The sequence below is a fragment of the Equus caballus genome, chromosome 2 (genome assembly GCF_041296265.1).
Source record: "Equus caballus isolate H_3958 breed thoroughbred chromosome 2, TB-T2T, whole genome shotgun sequence".
In the NCBI taxonomy this organism is placed as follows: domain Eukaryota; kingdom Metazoa; phylum Chordata; class Mammalia; order Perissodactyla; family Equidae; genus Equus; species Equus caballus.
This window is the reverse complement of record NC_091685.1, coordinates 13,895,242-13,909,144: the sequence shown is the minus strand read 5'-3', so window position 1 is coordinate 13,909,144 and position 13,903 is coordinate 13,895,242. Positions and strand designations below refer to the sequence as shown.

At 40.4% G+C, this 13,903-nt stretch overlaps 1 protein-coding gene and 1 pseudogene across 9 annotated transcripts in view; one reads left to right on the top strand and one right to left on the bottom strand.

Annotated features, from left to right (window-relative positions):
• RNF220 (ring finger protein 220) overlaps window positions 1-13,903 on the top strand; it is a 218,842-nt gene that overhangs the window by 28,106 nt on the left and 176,833 nt on the right. The window lies entirely within an intron of this gene.
• Window positions 5,959-6,311, bottom strand: LOC138923161 (large ribosomal subunit protein eL31-like; annotated as a pseudogene).

Sequence of the window (13,903 nt, the reverse complement as noted above, 5' to 3'; positions counted from 1 at the left end):
AGTGATTTGCCCAGTTTAAATCCCACTTGAACCGTGTGGTTTCTGAGTCCTGAACCTTTTGAGGTTCAAGTTGAGTGCACTCTCGACAAAACGTGATTTTCTGGTTCACATCAAAAAGGCTTTAAAAGACTTCCAAGTCTTTTCCTTGGGACATCAAACAGATCTCAACAAAGCAGGGTGCTGATGAGATGCGTGCAAATGACCAGATTAAATTCTCCTGTGAGGATTAGATTCTCCTTAAGAAGCAGGCAAAGTTGGGGACATGGGAGACACGGCTATGCCAAAACATCCTTGCACACGGGGCCTCCGGAGTGCCCTGGTGCCTGGTTACCCCCATTTACGCGCAGTACCTCCCCGGGCCTCGAGGCTGACCTTATTTGTTATAAGGTTCACATAGGAGTGCCCAGGGAATTAGAAACTGAAAACAAACTCTTCTGTATTCTCTATCTTGCCTAAGGCAACACTTATGTCCCCCAATAAAAGGTGTAAATTAACTTAGGAAAGATAGGTCATTCCTTTGAAAAATTGTCGGTTGTCTTGATGGCTTAGAGCAGAATTTTGCTTATTGAACCAGCCTCAATCTTTAGAGAAATAAGGACTTAAATGTCTGCTGCCTTCTGGTAAATGGGCTAGAAGACTTTGGGATTTGTATAGCGAACCAACCAATGCAGTAGAATTTCTCTTACCCAGCAAGTGGCTGAAGATAAAGTCAACTGCATAGACCCAGCTGTGGGTGGGTCGACTGCATGAGCACAGTTTCTGAGCTGAGCAACTAAAATAGTAACGATTAACCTTAAGGAGGAGCAACTCTGAGGCCAGTCTCCTCAAGAAACCATAATTAGCAATTAAAATATATTTAAAAAACTGTTCCAACCAGCAGCTTCTAAATAAATAATTGTCACTGCTGATTGAACTCGTTTTATTTCTCTGTGTTTTTTCTTATCGTTCTCTCCCCCTGCATAACTTACAACCCTGTAAATGCCCAGTAGCTGTTAATATGATTCTGTCAATACGTTTACCATGGTGACTTGGGCTGTATTTGGCGAGCATTTGAAGAAATCAGTCACTGGTTGGAGGGAGGAAAGACAGGCTGTCGATATCCAGGGAGAAATGCTAATAACCCTGGTGACAAATCGTCCTCTGGATTCTCCAAGGGTTAAGAAAAACCACCTCTTAGACACATGGAGCTCAGGGCTAAGTGGTGGTGACTTGTTAGGAAGCACAGACGTTAGCTGTCACGGACCTGCAATGTCCTTTTCATTGTCTTTCTTTGCACCTCTCAAAGCCACAGATGAGTTTGGGAGACAAATGGGCCTGGATTTGAGTCCTGATTCCCCTGCTTTTTAACTGTGTGACCCTGAGCGACCGCCAAACCTTCATTTTCTCATCTGCGAGTTAAAGACTATAATACCTAGCTTCGTGAGGGAGTGGGGAAGGCCTTACACAAAGGCACTATTCCCTGCTTCGCAAACTCTTCTAGGAAAGTACACAAATGATAGGAGAAAATAAACTTCTGGCCCCAGCATGGCAATGGTATATAGAAAGTATAACATATTTGGGAGTCTTGTATTATCTTAAATTTTTGTGAATTTTGCGTTCTGAGTTTATCAAAATAAGGTTTAAATATGCTTATCGTTAAGTAGAATTGGTGCTCTGATACGATTCATTAATTCAACACATATTTTTTTTAAAGGTTTTATTTTTCCTTTTTCTCCCCAAAGCCCCCTAGTACATAGTTGTATATTTTAGTTGTGGGTCCTTCTAGTTGTGGCATGTGGGATGCCGCCTCAGCATGGCCTGATGAGTGGTGCCATGTCGGCGCCCAGGATCCGAACTGGCGAAACCCTGGGCCGCTGAAATGGAGCGCACGAACTTAACCACTTGGCCACGGGTCTGGCCCCTCAACACATATTTGTTGAATGCCTACTATGTGCCAGGCAGTTGTAGACACCAGGGATACAGCTGTGAGCAAGGATAAATAGGGTCTGGGCTCCCAGTGAACTTATAGCTACATCAGCCAGGAAACCTAGTATTGGATATTTCTCAGGTCCCTTGTGACTCATTTGAGGGGACAGCAAACCCTACACCAGAGAATCCTGGAAAGGACCTCCCGCTGGCTTTCTGTCATGGTTTTAAGTAGGGAAAGACAGTGAAACATCTACACAAGAGAGAACCAATAATATTTTGGCATATATCCTTCCAGGTTCTTTTTTATAAGTAGATAGATAAGTTGACAAATAATTGTTATGTAAGTAAATAATTGTTACTAACGTGCTGGCTTGTGCCTTTCTTTTTTTGCTTATTCACTTGTTATAGATAATGCTCCATGTCAGTACATAGAGATCCATATCACCACTCTTAATAGCTACTTAGTATTCCATTGCAGGCATGTATCATATTTTATTTAACCCATTTCTGGCTGTCTAATTAGGTTGCTTCTAGCTTTTCAGTATTATAAAAAACTCTGCAGAGAACATCTTTGTAAGTTCGGCTTTGTCACATGTCTGATCATTTTCTTAGGATATAGTCCTAAAAGTAGAATTGTTGGATAAAAAGTATGCATATTTAAATTTTTATGCTTATTGCCAGCTTACCTATTTCTTTATGCTCTATGAACACACTGTGATAAAACTTTTTAATCTTTGCCAATTTAATAGGCAAAAACTGGTATTTTGTTTATTTAATCTACATTTCTTTAGTTACTAGTGAAGTTAAACTTTTTTTAAAGTTTATTGGGGTTAGATTATCTTTTTTGAATTGCCTGTTTATGTGCTTCATCCATGGAGTGTCCATCTTCCTCTTACTGATGTTAAGAGCTCCTTTTATAAGAAGGATATTAACCCTTTTTTTTATCTATAATATATTGCACATTTTCCCCTTAGTTTACCTTTTGTCTTGATATATCAAAATGGCAGGGTTTTGTTACTGTTTATTTTACATACAGAAGTTTTTAATTTTTAATGAAGCATTTTATTGTTCCTTTCCTTTTTTTTTTTTTGAGGAAGACTAGCCCTGAGCCAACATCTACCACCAATCCTCCTCTTTTTGCTGAGGAAGGTTGGCCCTGAGCTAATGTCCGTGCCCATCTTCCTCTACTTTATATGTGGGATGCCTGCCACAGCATGGCTTGATAAGTGGGGTGTATGTCCGTGCCTGGGATCTGAACCAGCAAACCCCAGGCTGCCAAAGCAGAGCATGCAAACTTAACTGCTACGCCACCAGGCTGGCCCCTGTTCCTTTCCTTTTTATTTCTTGACTTTTGACTTATCTTTAGAGAGGTGTAAGGCCACTCCTAATCAATCCTCAAAGCTATTGAAATGTGCAGTAATTATCTCAAAAATAGCAGTCCCCAACTTGGAAAAAGTCTAAACCCTAAGCTCCTGTGGATGTCCACTCAAAGGAAAGATAAGAGCCATCCAGACCTGCGAGAGGAAGTCCATAGGACCCCAGGATAACCGATGAGGTTTACAACCCAGTGGAAAATACAGACAGACGGTAATTGAAATAAAATGTGATAAGAGATATAATAGAAGAAGTGTAGAGGATGCCACGGCAGGTAACAAAGGGGAAACCTAACTAAGCCCGGGGTCTCAGGATATGCATCCTGGAAGAATATCCTGTTCAAGTTGAGACTTTGAGACTGAGTAGAAGTTAGCTAGGTGAAGAATGGGGAAATACAGTTCATGCAGGGAAGTGGCAAACGCAAAGACCTACAGTCTAGAACTGTAAGTTATGGTAGCCACTAGGCATATGCGGCTATTTAAATTTAAGTTAATTAAAACTAAATAAGATTAAGATTTTATTTCCTCAGTCCCACTAGCTGTAATTCAAGTGCCGACTATCCACATGTGACTAGTGGCTGTTATAGTGGACAGCTCAGATAGAGAACTTTTTCATCATTGCAGAAAACAGTTTCTATGAAGGGAGAGCTTGATGTATTCAGGGAACTGAAAAGGGGTCACTCCAGCAGGTACGTAATGTGCAAGGGAGGGGAGCGGTGCAAGATGAAGAGCACATAGCAAAGGGTGGAAGGGTTTTGTCAAAGCTGACCCTGGTATTGGGGCTGATGTTCTTAGCCTGTTAAAGAGGATGTGGAAGCAGGGAAATCAATTTCGGATTTATTATACAACTCTTCAGGTAGATATTATCTTCATTTTACAGACAATGCGGCTGAGACACTCAGAGAATTTAAGACATTTGACTAACACACAGCTAGTTGGTGGCAGAGCTGGGATTCAAAGCCAGACCTGTCTGATGTCAAAAACCTGTTCTGTTTCCCTGTATCACTGCAATAGATGGCAGTAAGCTCCACCGAATGATCTCTTCAATCAGGATGGAAGGATTCTGACTTAGAATAGACTGCTTCTCAACTTGGTACTTCTTGTTGAGGGCATATCAATCACGGCTGAGCTTGGGACCCAGCCTGGAAGTACAAGAGAGTGCTTAGAGGCAGAGCTTTCTTTGGAGCCTCAGGCTTCCTGTTCCCTGAGTCTCAAAGAGAAACTCCTTCATTTGCCCTAGAGACCTTGCCATTGGCCAAATTCAAGGGGGAGCTCTGCCCCGGGGCTGACCCTCAGGATTGCATTGCCAAGGAGAGCAGCTGTCTTGAAGGACCCCACCTGAAACCTGTCAGGGGCACTCCTAGGTATCGGAATGTGTGACTTGATTCATCCTGTGACCTAGAACGCACTGTGGTGGCCACTTCTAAGATACTGTCTTTGGAAAGAAAGAGTGCTGATCCCCAGTTAAAGGGGGAAGTCCTTGCCCTGGTGCAGTCTCATCTTGTCCAGCCGTTGAGAGAAGAGTGTGTCAGGCCATGCCTGCCCCAGCCCTAAGCAGCCATAGAGACTGAGGCTTTTTTTTTTTTTAATTTTTTTTATAGCTTAATCCTTTTATTTATTTTGTTGTTGTTGGGGAAGATTTGCCCTGAACCAACATCTGTTGCCAATCTTCCTCTTTTTGTTTGAGGAATATCAGCCCTGAGCTAACATCTGTGCCGGTCTTCCTGTTTTGTATGTGGGACGCTGCCAAAGCATGGCTTGATGAGCAGTGTAGGTCCGCACCTGAGATCCGAACCCGCAAAGCCAGGCTGCTAAAGCAGAAGGTGCTGAATTTAACCACTATGCCACAGGGCCAGCCTCAGACTGAGGCTTTTAATTTGCTGTCACAACTCCAGGTATTTTCTAAACCTGTGAAAGTCATGCATGGAAGGATATTAAAGAGACCATTACCATCAGAAGACAAATTCTGGGTCAGTCTGTTTCCCTAAGTCCAACATCTAATATTTTCTAGGGAGAATATGGTACCTTCACATTCTCTGAGATAGTATGAATGAATGAAGGGGAAATGTGTGATTATCCAGAACAGGAATAATGAAGGATGCAAGTCTGAGGAAGAAGTACAAGAGATACAGTCAAGATGATAGATGAAAGTATTAGCCTTGGAGATGAGCAGTGATTCTAAGAAGAGTGAAAGAAGAGATTTTTTTTAATTGATGGGGGGGAAGATGCTAGTAGCCTCTACCTTTGAAGTAGAAAGCAAGATACTTTGTGGTGAACTGTGGAGGAAACGATGGAGTAGCATCTGGAAACTTACTATGTGGAGAAGGTTTGTGATCTCTGTTGAAAGTAGTGCAGAGAATAGTCAAGACATGATAATAAGAGAAGTAAGCAGCATTTCATCATTCATTCATTCTACAAATTTATTGAGTACCTACTATATGCTATGGACCATTAGGTCATAAGAATGCAATGTAAACAGGACCCAGCTTCCTCCTTCAAGCAGCTTACAGTTGTGGAGAACACAGATATGTAAACAGCTAAATATATTACATTGAGGTAAGTACTTTAAGATGGATAAGTACATAGTGTAGTTCACAGGACTAGCCCCCAACCTAGAATTATATCAGGGAATCCTTTTTTTCCCTTCAGTTTTATAACTTTATTTGACAGTCAGTGGTTAGTTCTCACCCAGATTGACTGTCTGTAGATTTTTGAAAGTGGTAATGGAGAGGTAATGGACAGGTAACCAACGTGCAGAGCTTGTTTAGTGAGTCTTAGTCCTCCTTACATTTTCTGGACAACCATACATGGATAGATATGGTATGGGCCCAGACAGCTTTCTTGAGCCTGGTGTCAGTGCACACATTTGGAGTTCCCATCTCCTTCATGGCAAATTTCCAGATCTCTTTGAGTGCACAAGGGGCACACTTCTTGAAGCCCACTTCATGAATGCACATGTAAATGTTGATGCCACTACCTTGTTAATGGCAGAATGGTCCTCTTCTTGCCACCCTTCTTGGTGGGGGCCATTCTGCCAGACCCAGGTTGGAAAGCAGGGAATCCTTAAATGCTGTCATTATATTAATGGAACCCAAAATTATAACTCCGACCATGACCTGGCCTCCAAGCTGCACACAGTTGGATGTCTAAAAGACACTTCAAGTACAATGTCTAAAACAGAGTCTAAAGGAGAGCTCTTGATTCTCTTTCCTCTTTCAAAACAAACACAATTAGAATTATCTTGCTTTTTCCCTAGTTTGTTCCATCTCAGGTAATGGCATCACCATTTACTCAGTTGCTTTGGCCAAAAAGTTAGGAATCATCCCTGTTTCCTCTCTTACCCTCACATCCAGGGACCCTCTTATTCTACTCTCATGCCCAGGGGTAAGTGAGACATCTCAAATTGGTGGTGGTTCAAATCACATTGACTTATTTAACAATTTTGAGACCTAGATTTATCATAGTTCAGACCAAATAACTCTGCTCCTGAGCTTTGTACGTGTAGATCTAGCTACCTTCTGGACATTTTCTCTTGGATGTTGTAAAGGCACTTCCAGCTCAATAAGACCAAAAACGACCTTACCACCTTCTCCCACCAAGTCTACTTCTCTCCCTATATTACCTGTTTTGATTTATCATGCTAATAGGTATTCAGACTAGACTCTTAGGATCCCTCCATCACCTCACCCTTCATGCCTTAATCAATTTCCATGGCCTCACAATTCTACTTATTAAGTACCTCTTCTGTCCTCTTCTTTCTCCGTGGTTCATGCTCTCATGATATCTTACCAAGCTATGCTGATAGGCTCTCAACATTCTTTGGCTTTACTGTTCTCTCTCTTCCAATTTATTCCATACACTGCTGATAAGAATCTCTCTAACAAGCAAAACTTTTCATATCATTCTCCTACCCAATACTCCTCATTCCTATCACAAGATATCCAAGACTCTTCAGCCTCCCTTCCTGGACTCTTCTCACCACTCACCTTCCCTTAGCTTCTGTCTCAGTCAGACTAAATTAATTGCCATTTCCCTCATGATGCTCTGTTCTCTCATACTTTTGTGAATTTGGACATACTCTTTTCCTGACATGGAATTCTCTTTTTCTTATATTGGCGGGGACAAATTCTAATCAATTCTTTATGTTTCAACTCCCATATGTCTCCTCTGTGAAGTCTTTTCTTATTTTTTATTTTCAGCAAAATAGCTTTTCATTTATATAGGTACATAAAACATATGTGTACAGTTAAACAAATAATTATATGGTGAACACTCATGAAACCACACCCAGCTCAAGAAACGGAACCTCTCCAGCATCCTAGAAGCCCCTTGTACACTTCTCCTTGATCACAATCCATCCCTCCCTTACTTGGGTAATCGCTATCTTGACTTTTCTGGTGAGTATTTTCCTACTTTCTTTTTCAAATATGTAAATCTTATTCTTATTTGCAGTGTTTTTTTAAAAACTGTGGTAACATTGGTTTATAACATTCTATAAATTTCAGGTGTACATCGTTGTATTTTGATTTCTGTGTATTACTTTTTTTTATAATGTTATCACCTATGTATGCATCCTTAAACACTATAGTTTAGTTTAGCATGTTTGGATATTCATATGGGTGAAATCCTGTCTTTTGTACTGTTTGTGTCTTCTGTTCATCACTGAGATTGTAGGATGCGTCCATATGATTGCATGTCGCTAGAGTTCATTCATTTTTATTGCTGTGTGATTGTCCACTATATGACTGTACCCTGAGTCATATATCGATTCTAATGGTGATATACATTTTGGGTTATTTCCAATTTTTGGTTCTTATGACAAATGCTACTCTAAGCATTTTAAAATATGTATCCCAGTGTCCAGGGCACAAGTTTCTTTAGGGTAGAGATCTGGGCATAGAAGTGCCAGATGTTAGGGTAAGTGCTTCTTCAACTTTATTGGCAAAATGATTTTCCAAGCAGGTTCTACCAGTTTGTTCCACTGGCCGCAGTGCATGAGGATTTTGGTGCTCCACATTCTCACCCATAGTTGGTATTTAGTTTTCCAGCCTTGTGGATATACAGTGATTTCTCAGCTGTATATTTTACATTTCCCTGCTTACTGGTGAGGTAGGGCACCTTTTCCTATGTTTACAGCCATTGACTTTGCTCTTTTGTGAAGTCTCTGTTCAGGGTTTGCTGGTTTTCCTATTGGGTTGCTCTTCCCTGACTTCTTCACATAGCTTAGTATTTCTCCTTCTAGTCAACCATTGCCCCTTAAGAATACCTCCTAGAAACCTATCCTATGTAATCTAGTGATCTCCTTATCTCTAAACTCAAACCCTTCTGTTCCATCCTCTTCACAGCTACCAGAGGTGTGTTTCTAAGACAAACCCTCTTCTTGTAATTTCCTTACCTAGAACCCTTTAATGACTCCCATGGCCCCCTGGACAACACAGCATGTAAGGCCTCTCATCATCTGCCCTCTGCCTAACCTTCTTCAGCTCTTGCTGGAACCTCTCAATCCTCCTCCCTCTTTATTTACTGTAACCTCCATCTCTACCAACCTGCTTGCTGTTCCTTGAATGATAAAACTGTTTTATATCTACCTTTGCCAAAGTTAGCCCTTTTATCCTCTGCCCTTAATTTGGAGAAAATCTACTCATCTTTTTTAAACTCAATTCACAGATCACTTCCCCTATGAAGCCTTTCCTACTCTCCTTCTCATCCCTCATTAACCTCTCCATCTTTTGTCCTTCTACTAAAGACACTATTACTGTATCTCTTGCACATATTGGTTAATATACCTGCCTCTCCCATCAGACTGTACATTAACCCTCCGAAGGTGCAGGAAGCCCCTTGAAGATAGGGACATTTCTGATTCCTCTTATTATTCTCAGGGCCTAGCGCAGTGTCTGGCACAGAGCAGGCAGTGGTAAAGAGTAGAAGTTGTTATTAATGTTATTACTATAATTGTGAGTACATGCCTTTTTCCTTATTAGATTGTGAATTCGCTGAGGGCCTGGTACTTGTCTAATGAATGAATCACTTATGAAAACTTGCAAAAACAACAGTTGCTTTAAAGTAATATTTAGAGTGGGAATATAGAAGCCATGTGTATTAAATTTTCAGTGAAAGAAAGCTGATTTACATCCATCTTATAAGGATAAAATTTTAGGCTCAAACTTACTCAAAGCAAAATTTTATAAGAACAAATGTAAAAAGTTTATGCTTACGTTAAAAATTTAAACTGTAAAAGTAAGAGTGGGAAAATTCTAACTTGTCAGTTCATGTGGGAAAGGAGCTCAAATCTGTTATATGATACTGCCCTTCACCCAAAAAATTAAGTTTTTGCAGTAGATTATAATTTGTATGCGAGCGTGACTGGAAAGATGAAAATCTAAGGAACTCAGTGCTAGCAGATTATCCTTTGGTTGGTACCTGTGTCTGCTATCTGAAGATCTGGTCACGTTTACACTGCAATCTTGTCGATGATCCAGCTGACTTCCTTTGCTCAAAAAGAGTGCCTGTTCCTGGGAGTAACCATTCTGAAGCTTTCAACTCATCTCAATGGATGAAGTTCACGTGCATGGTACTCTGTCATAGACAAACTTACAGTGATGTATAACTTCTGGTCCACGAGCTCTGCCTCCTCCCCTTTGTCTCCCCCTCAAGAAAGCATATCATAATGGAAGTGAGCAGTAGTGACATTATTTATTACAGTGCTAACCTTGATCTGCTCCAAGCTACGTTTTCTAAAAACTCAATCATTTCTCTAAACTTCAATACTTTAATTATTAGTGGTAAGAAATTACTGTGTTCCTCACAATTGACATCTTGGTTGAAAAGCTAGATACGTACGGTGGTATATTTAATTTGTAGAAAAGAGAGAGATTTTGGAGTCGCACCAACTGCGATCCATATTGCAGCTCAGTCTCTGCCGTGTCATCCTGGGCTAGTTGTTTAATATCTTTGACTTTCATCTGAAAGATGGGCTACTTTATAAGTTGCTGTCAGGACAATAAATAATCATGTAAAACACCCAGCAGAGTGCCCACCTCCTAAATAGCTTTCAAATCTGTATACCTCTCACCCACTCCCTGTCCGCCCCCCATCTGCATCTCTGTTTTAAGCCGCTAGTGTCTGTGTTCTGGATTACGGCAGCTGCCTTCTAACTGGTCTTTCCCCTCCAGTCTTGCTTACCCTGTTTTGTCCAGAGCAAAGGATATTCTGAAAGGCTGACTTGAACTCTTAACATGTGTGTCCCTGGTATGGAGACGGATATGTAGCTGCCATTTATGGAGTGCCTATCACATCACAGGGGCTGCGTTAGCCTTTTATGCATGATCTCATTTAATCCTCACAATAAGCCCATGAAGTAGGTGGCATCATTCACGTTTTAAAAACTGGAGGCTGGAGAGATTGAGTGACTTGCCCACCGCCACTCTGCTAGGAAGTGGGGCACTCTGTGTACATCCAGGTTTATCTGGTTCCAAAGTCTCTGCTCTGTTCCTGTTTCGTGCTGCCCCTGCCTCAGGTTATCCAAGTCGGGTGCTGTTAAACATCCTAATCCGATTGCTAACTCCCTGTGGCTGATTCTGGGTTTCTCATACCATCTTCTAGTAATTTGACTTTGCACATCGCTTGGCTACAGGGACGTGATGGCGGATGCAAATATCTGGTCATATATTAATAAACTGCCACTCTAGTTTTACACTTTCTTTTTTATGACTTAGTAACATGTGTAACCCTCCCTGGGTTCTCTCAACTCTGACAGGATTGAGTTTCTGGACCAGCAAGGCTGAGGGCCAGACTCTGGACTTTGTTAAATTTGCCAAAGAAAATACCACCTGGTCGGAGTCTTCTGGCAGCCTGCCTGCTGCTTCAAGCTACAACTTTCTGATGCCTACAACTAACCTTGATGACATTGATGAAAAATCTTTTATTTGGTTTGAAACCTGACTGCTTTTATGGACTTTAGGTAGTAACAGAGATGAAGACTGTCTATACACAGTTCCCTGAGACTTAGGCTCGCCTCCGTGAATGGCTGCTCATTTCTTAATGTTTTCTCAAGTACTCAATCAACAAACATGTTTTGAGCCTTATAACAAGGGTAATACAAAGAAATTTAGTATTTTAAAATACTTACAGTGTAATAGAGACCATTAGACATGGAAAAAGAAATGACTAACCGTTAAAAATAGCAGGTCACAGTACTTTCACATAATAAGCATTCTGTGAATCAAATGGATTTGAAGAGAATGTTTGATATAATATGTGCCTGGAGCTTATGCGGGAGCTCAATAAATACTTGTTGAATGATTATTGAATGTTGACCTCCCAGATACCGCTCTCTCACAGACGATTTCCAGTCCCTGTGTCAGCTCTGACCTCTCTAAGAAACTGCAGACTTGTGATATCCAGCTACTCGCTGGATAGCTCTACCTCAGTGAACAACCCGTCAGCATCTCAATCACAGCATATCAAAATTGATTTTATGAACTTTCCATGTTTGGAGAGGCAGTGTCACCTCGGGGTTAAGAGCATGGAGTCTGGATGTTGGTTTGAATTGCAGCTCCCGTTCTAACTGGGTGAATGACCTTGGGACAGTCTCTCAACTCTTCTTTCCTTGTGTGAGAGAATAGAAGGTTAGGATTCAATGAGATAATGGAGGCAATGCATTTAACACAGTACTTGCACATAGCCAGTAATCATTAAATGTTAGCTATTGTCATAATTTCCCCCAAACTTCCTATTTTTCTAATTTGGTAAAGATGCCACTATCCAGTCCAACCCTCTCCTTCACCTCATCTCATCTAATTAGTTACCAAAAACTATGTTCTTCCCTTTTCTTATCTTTGAGATTATGATTCATTCAACAGACACTTATTCAACATCTGCTGAATGCTAAACACGTTGCTAGGCACTGAAGACACAGAGATGAATACTTACCAGTCTCTGGTCTGTGGAGGCAGATACAGACATAGCTGCAGCCTTCAGATGATCCACAGAATGGAAATGCACATAGTGGGTTGAAAAGAGCCTGGAAGAGAGACCCTTTCCTTCTTGCAAAACCAATGCTCTCGCTTAAGCCTGCGTCACCTCTTACTGTAGATATTGCAGAGGGTTTTTCTTCTTCTTTTTATTGATTTTGAAAATGTACAGATAAACAGAAATACATACTCACTGTAAAAAAAAAATAATAAAGTACAGACTAATTACAGAGTAAAAGTCTCTTGTACTCCACTTCTTTAATCCTACTCCCCTCACAAAGGTAAAAGCTGTTTACAGAGTAGTATGCACCCATCCAGACCTTTTCCCATTTATCCATGCGTACATTTGTGTATATTTATGTAGATAAAAATAGAGGTTTTTACACAAATGGGATCATACCATAAACATACTTCTTGCTTTTTTTCACTTAATATATCTTTAAAATTTTCCCATGTCAATACATAATAAAATTACCTTATTCTTTTAACCTCTAACTGCTGTTCCATATTTTGTAGCTATCATAATTTATTTAGTTATTTCCCTAGTGAAAGCCTTTTAGTTGCTTTTCCAATTTTTCGCTGTTACAAGCTATGCTGCAGCGAACTTTTTGCACATATGTTTTTGTGGACATATGCAATTATTTCTGCAAGTAAGTTTCTAGTCGTGGAAGTGCTGGGTTAAAAGATGTGAGAATTTAAATTTTTGTTAGAATGTGTTCGGTTACTCTCCAAAGAGACTGCGTCCGTTTACACTCCCATCCGACAGTGAATGAGAATGCTCGTTTCCCCTCACCGCACCAACGCTGGATGTTGTCAGGCCTTCAGTTTTGCAAATCTAATGATTAAAAAGAAAGCTACAATAATCTTTTATAGATTTGTATTTCTGTGGTTACTAGTGAGTTTAAGCATGCTTTAATATATTTATTGATCATTTGTATTTCTTCTGTGAATTCCCTGTCTATATTATTTGCCTATTTCTCTATTAGATTGTTGTCTTTTTCTTATTGATTTGAAGGCTTGCATCATTACATTATGGTATTAATTCTTTCTCTGTTATATGTGTTACAAATATTTTTTCCAAGTCTATTGCTTGTCTTTATTTACATTGTCTTGCATCATGCAAAAGATTTTCTTTTTTTTTTCAAAGATTTTATTTTTCCTTTCTCTCCCCAAGCCCCCCGGTACATAATTGTGCATTCCTAGTTGTGGGTCCTTCTGGTTGTGGCATGTAGGACGCCGCCTCAGCATGGCCTGATGAGTGGTGCCATGTCCACGCCCAGGATTCGAACTGGCAAAACCCTGAGCCGCCAAAGCGGAGCATGTGAACTTAACTACTCAGCCACACGGCCGGCCCCACAAGAGGTTTTCTTATGTAGTAAAATCTGTCAGTCTTTTCTATTATGGCTAGTTCTAGGGTTTGTGTTTTGCTTAGAAGCGTATTCCTACTCCCAGGAGATTTTCCTTTCAATACCTTTGTAGTTTTATTGTCCAAGTTATATCCTTAGTACCATTAAAATTAAGTTTTATCAGTAGTGCAAATTAGGATTGTAACTAGTATTTTTCTAAGATGACTTCCTGTCATCCCAACAAAATTAAACAGTCTACCTTTTTCCCACTGATTTGAAATGCTAGATTGTACTTGGGTCTCCT